The sequence below is a fragment of the Homarus americanus genome, unplaced genomic scaffold, assembly GCF_018991925.1.
Source record: "Homarus americanus isolate GMGI-L3 unplaced genomic scaffold, GMGI_Hamer_2.0 scaffold30170, whole genome shotgun sequence".
Classification (NCBI taxonomy): Eukaryota; Metazoa; Arthropoda; class Malacostraca; order Decapoda; family Nephropidae; genus Homarus; species Homarus americanus.
The window spans coordinates 17,501-23,469 of NW_024711197.1; the positions used below are offsets into that span (position 1 = coordinate 17,501).

A 5,969-nucleotide genomic window follows, 5' to 3' on the forward strand; every position below is an offset into this window, starting at 1 on the left:
TCCGACCCTCGTAGAGGAGTGGCGGCGGCAAGCTCATATGGCTGCCGCCGCCGCAATATGCGTTCAACTTGTCGATGTATCTGGTATTCTTGCGATTCACATACCGACACGCAGTTTGCTGCGGTCTTCATCGACCCACGAGCCGAGTGATCCCCCGTTAAGAGTTGTGTATTTGCCATTTGGTCTTTTTGCGACTAACCATCACAGGTCGAGTCTCAATGAAAGGGTTTGACAGACATAGCCCAAGTTTGTGGTTTGGGTTTGGCCGGACGGCTTGTTGTTGTTTTTTGACACTTGAATTTCACTCTTTTTGGGTCAAGAGGCTTATTCGCCGGTAGTAAGGAACGGACGGGCAGCCGTCCAAAGCCCCGTCCGTCCTCCTCCTCCGGTCTTCGCGCTCGCGCCCGAGTGTGGTCCACCTACAGCGTGGTGGTACCTATTTTTGGTGCGGGGGCCGGGATTGTCCTCTTTCGCTGCTGGGGTTGCCAGAGCAGAGCCCGAGACCGCCCAAATCAGGAGAGTAGTAGTAGTTTTAAGAGCGCCCCGTTCTCTTTCTCTCTGTTAATGATCCTTCCGCAGGTTCACCTACGGAAACCTTGTTACGACTTTTACTTCCTCTAAATGATCAAGTTTGGACATCTTTCCGTCAGCTCGAGGCGACGACCCCAGAAAACCCTCGCGGGCAACGGGGCCGACAATCCAAGAGCGCCAGTCCGAAGGCCTCACTAAATCATTCAATCGGTAGTAGCGACGGGCGGTGTGGACAAAGGGCAGGGACGTAGTCAGCGCAAGCTGATGACTTGCACTTACTGGGAATTCCTCGTTCATGGGAAACAATTGCAAGCCCCAATCCCTATCAAGAAAGGCTTTGAACGGGTTACCCGCTCCTCTCGGAGGGGGAAAACTCGTTGATCCCTTCAGTGTAGCGCGCGTGCGGCCCAGAACATCTAAGGGCATCCTGAGCCTGTTGTTGCTCAATCTCTGTGCAGCTAGAATTGCGTATCACCTCTAGAAGAGTTGCGAACTGGACACCATTTTCTGGAGATCCGTCGACTACTTGAAGCCAGGCCAGAGTCTCGTTCGTTATCGGAATTAACCAGACAAATCGCTCCACCAACTAAGAACGGCCATGCACCACCACCCACCGAATCGAGAAAGAGCTCTCAATCTGTCAATCCTTCCGGTGTCTGGGCCTGGTGAGGTTTCCCGTGTTGAGTCAAATTAAGCCGCAGGCTCCACTCCTGGTGGTGCCCTTCCGTCAATTCCTTTAAGTTTCAGCTTTGCAACCATACTTCCCCCGGAACCCAAAGACTTTGGTTTCCAGGAAGCTGCCCGCCGGGTCATAGAATGCGGCGGATGGCTGATTCCAGCATCGTTTATGGTTAGAACTAGGGCGGTATCTGATCGCCTTCGAACCTCTAACTTTCGTTCTTAGTTAATGAAAACATCCTTGGCAAATGCTTTACATGATAGTTAGATCTTGCAGCGGTCCAAAAATTTCCTCTAGCGTGTCATGTCTGAATGCCCCGCCCTGTTCGATTAGTCATTACCTCTGGTTCGAAAACCAACAAAAATGAGCAGTCCTATTCCATTATTCAGCCATCACCATTCGGGCCATTCAAATAGCCTGCTCTGAGCACTCTAATTTTTCAAAGTAAACTCTCCGGCCACTTTCGGGACACTCGACAAAAGAGCATCGTCTGCGAGCCAGCCAGGCGCTGTTCGGAGCGTGACCCAGTAAACACGGGCGGTGCACCGTCAGTCGGAACTGAGATCAACTACGAGCTTTTTAACCGCAACAACTTTAATATTACGCTATTGGAGCTGGGCCACGCGGCTGCTGGCACCAGACTTGCCCTCCAATGGATACTCGTTAAAGGATTTAAAGTGTACTCATTCCGATTGCGAGGCCTCGGATGAGACTCACATCGTTATTTTTCGTCACTACCTCCCCGTGCCGGGAGTGGGTAATTTGCGTGCCTGCTGCCTTCCTTAGATGTGGTAGCCGTTTCTCAGGCTCCCTCTCCGGAATCGAACCCTGATTCCCCGTTACCCGTTATAGCCATTGTAGGCGCATAACCTACAATCGAAAGCTGATAAGGCAGACACTTGAAAGAAGCGGCGCCGGTGCGGAGACCGTGCGCTCAGCCCGAAGTTATTCAGATTCACCACAGGTGGGTTACGGACCGGGGCCCGACCAGTTTTGAACTAATAAAAGCGCTCTTCCCTTGCGGTCAGAGACCAATTGCATGTATTAGCTCTAGAATTGCCACAGTTATCCAAGTAAGTGGGTTTACAGATCCAATGAAACATAGCTGATTTAATGAGCCATTCGCGGTTTCGCCTTAAATCGGCTTGTACTTACACATGCATGGCTTAATCTTTGAGACAAGCATATGACTACTGGCAGGATCAACCAGGTAGCTGCTGCTGTTGGCGGCGCCTATCACGGCGGCCAAAATAGTGAGATTGAGAGAGAGGCAGAAGACATTGGGCGAGGGACCGCACGTTGGCCTTAGAGAAATAGCAAACCAGATGATCAGATCTAACTGCACCTTCTCTTGCTATCCTCGGCGCCGGCAGCGCCACCGTGTGTGCCAATCTCCTCCCTTATCCGCTCCTCTTTGCCCCAGCTCCAGCGAGGCAGCCGACATTGGGCGAGGGACCGCACGTTGGCGAATCTCCTCCCTTATCCGCTCCTCTTCTCTTCTCTTTGCCCCAGCGAGGCAGAAGACATTGGGCGAGGGACCGCACGTTGGCCTTAGAGAAATAGCAAACCAGATGATCAGATCAAACTGCACCTTCTCTCGCTATCCTCGGCGCCGGCAGCGCCACCGTGTGTGCCAATCTCCTCCCTTATCCTCTCCTCTTCTCTTTGCCCCAGCGAGGCAGCCGACATTGGGCGAGGGACCGCACGTTGGCCTTAGAGAAATAGCAAACCAGATGATCAGATCAAACTGCACCTTCTCTTGCTATCCTCGGCGCCGGCAGCGCCACCGTGTGTGCCAATCTCCTCCCTTATCCGCTCCTCTCCTCTTTACCCAGCTCCAGCGAGGCAGCCGACATTGGGCGAGGGACCGCACGTTGGCCAATCTCCTCCCTTATCCGCTCCTCTTCTCTTCTCTTTGCCCCAGCGAGGCATAAGACATTGGGCGAGGGACCGCACGTTGGCCAATCTCCTCCTCTCTCACTCTCTCTTACTGTTTGTGGGGACGTGGGCTCATGAGCGCCATCGTCGCCCAATATTGGTTAGGTTGTGTATTTCACGGGTGGGAACCGCCATCATCGTTGTTAGGTGATGGGGTAACCCAACGTGTGCTTTGACGAGTTTTGGCTGCTAAACTCTCTTTTTAGTATACTCGGCTCCCAGACTGCGCCCTGGTCGTGTTGAACCATGAGCGTTGTCTATGCACATTTAGGGTAGCCGTTTGCGCGTGGAATAGTGCAATGAATCTCGGTCAAGAGACGGTTGGGCGCTGCATTGAAGGCCGGCACAGACGCGAAGACGGGGTGATCAGCCAACGCAAGTCCGCTAAGTTGGGCAGACAGCAAGGCGAAGGGGAGCCCCGTTCCGGACTGAAAGGCCGCAGCATATGCTGTGACGGAAACTAGTAGGGTGGCGACGTGTGCGCCGAGAGAGAGAGACGGAGTAAATAATGTCCAAACGGAAGAGAGAGACCTGGCAAGTGTAATAGATAGAGCGCGAGCCTACTCGCCATAAGCCCGCTCCACTGCCATTCCTCTGATCCAATGAGTCTAAAATCTCTCTCCTTCTGCTCCAGCCATTGCAGAGCAGGGAAGCGACGGCAATTATGGTTGTTGTTTTGAATGCCGCGCTTTGCTTCACAGAGGCGCTCCGCTGGGGGGCGGAAGATATTTCACACCGAATATGTGTGTGAAGGCACCCTCTCCCCTTAATATAGTGAAATAGTGCAATCCAGCATACAAGGTCGGACGATAGGACATTCACCGTACCGCACCTCGAGAGTGGATGTTGGGTAAGGTTAAAACCGGACTGTTCGCAGACAGCCGAATAACCCGGTTCCGGACTAATTGGTGGATGCAACATCATGATGATGCTGCTGCTGTCGCGGAAACCGCAGTGGCGACGTGAGAGAGTAATAATGTTCAATAGGGAGAGCGACCTGGCTAGTGTAATTGATAGATCGCGAGCCTACTCGCCATTAGCCCGCTCCACTGCCATTCCTCTGACCCAATGAGACTATTCTCTCTCTCGCTCTCCTTCTGCTCCAGCCATTGCAGGGCAGGGAGAGGAAATCGACGGCAATTTTGGTTGTTGTTTTTGAATGCCGCGTTTTGCTTCGCAGAGGCGCCGAAGCGCTCCGCTGGGGGGCGGAAGATATTTCACATCGAATATGTGTGTGAAGGCACCCTCTCCCCTTAATATAGTGAAATAGTGCAATCCAGCATACAAGAGCGGACGATAGGACAGTCACCGTACCGCACCTCGAGAGTGGAAGTTGTTTGATCGTTTGTTAGGCAAGGTTAAAACCTGACTGTTCGCGAACAGCCGAATAACCCGGTTCCGGACTTACAATAGACGCAACATCATGATGCTGCTGCTGTCGCGGAAACCGTGGTGGCGACGTGCGCGCCGAGAGAGTAATAATGTTCAATTGGGAGACAGACCTGGCTAGTGAAATTCATAGATCGCGCTCCACTGCCATTCCTCTGACCCCTGAGACTATTTTCTCTCTCTCTCTTCTTACTACTTCCTGCTGCTGCTGCTTAACGCTTATCACAGCCATTACTGCAGGGCAGGAAGGGAAAGCGGCAGCTTTGGTTGTTGTTTTGAATGCAGCGCTTTAGCCGCCCAGAAAGCGCCGAAGCGCTCGCTGGGGGGGCGGAAAGATATTCCCACACCGAATAGGTGTGTGAAGGCTTCCTCTCCCCTTAATATAGTGAAATAGTGCAATCCAGCATACAAGAGCGGACGATAGGACAGTCACCGTACCGCACCTCGAGAGTGGAAGTTGTTTGATCGTTTGTTAGGCAAGGTTAAAACCTGACTGTTCGCGAACAGCCGAATAACCCAGTTCCGGACTTACAATAGATGCAACATCATGATGCTGCTGCTGTCACGGAAACCGTGGTGGCGACGTGTGCGCCGAGAGAGAGTAATAATGTTCAATAGGAAGACAGACCTGGCTAGTGAAATTCATAGATCGCACTCCTGCCATTCCTCTGACCCGCCGGACTATTTTTCTCTCTTCTTCTGCTGCTGCTGCTCCAGCCATTGCAGGGCAGGAAGAAAACCCGCTTTGGTTATTGTTTTTGAATGCCGCGCTTTGGCATAAGAAGGCGCGGCGCTCGCTGGGGAGCGGAAGATATTCCCACACCGAATAGGTGTGTGAAAACACCCTCTCCCTTAATATAGTGAAATATGAGTGCAATCCAGCATACAGGCCGGACGATAGGACGGTCACCGTGCCGCACCTCGAGAGTGGAAGTTGTTTGATCGTTTGTTAGGCAAGGTTAAACCCGACTGTTCGCGAACAGCCGGGGCTCAACCGGTTCCGGGACTTCAATGAAGCGCCCAACATGCGTTAACACTGCTGTCGCAGAAACCGTGGTGGCGACGTACGCCGAGAGTAATAATGTTCAGTGGGGAGAACCGGAGCCTGGCTAGTGAAATTCATAGATCGCGCTCACTGCCAGCCCTCTGACTTTATGAGACTATTTTCTCTCTCTTCTTCTGCTGCTCCAGCCATTGCAGGGCAGGGAAGGGAAAGCGACGGCAATTTTGGTTATTGTTTTTGAATGCCGCGCTTTGCTTCGCAGAGGCGCCGAAGCGCTCCGCTGGGGGGCGGAAGATATTTCACACCGAATATGTGTGCGAAGGCACCCTCTCCCCTTAATATAGTGAAATAGTGCAATCGAACATATAAGGGCGGACGTTTTCATCACCGTCTCCCACTCGGTGTGTGTGCAGATTCTCGGATCATTTT

General features: G+C 52.6%; 1 non-coding gene across 1 annotated transcript; it reads right to left on the reverse strand.

Annotated features, from left to right (window-relative positions):
• Positions 1-2: 2 nt before the first annotated feature.
• On the reverse strand, positions 3-166 carry LOC121860849. Its single transcript, XR_006087940.1, has one exon. It is a non-coding gene; the product is annotated as a 5.8S ribosomal RNA (ribosomal RNA).
• Between the last annotated feature and the right edge of the window lie 5,803 nt (positions 167-5,969).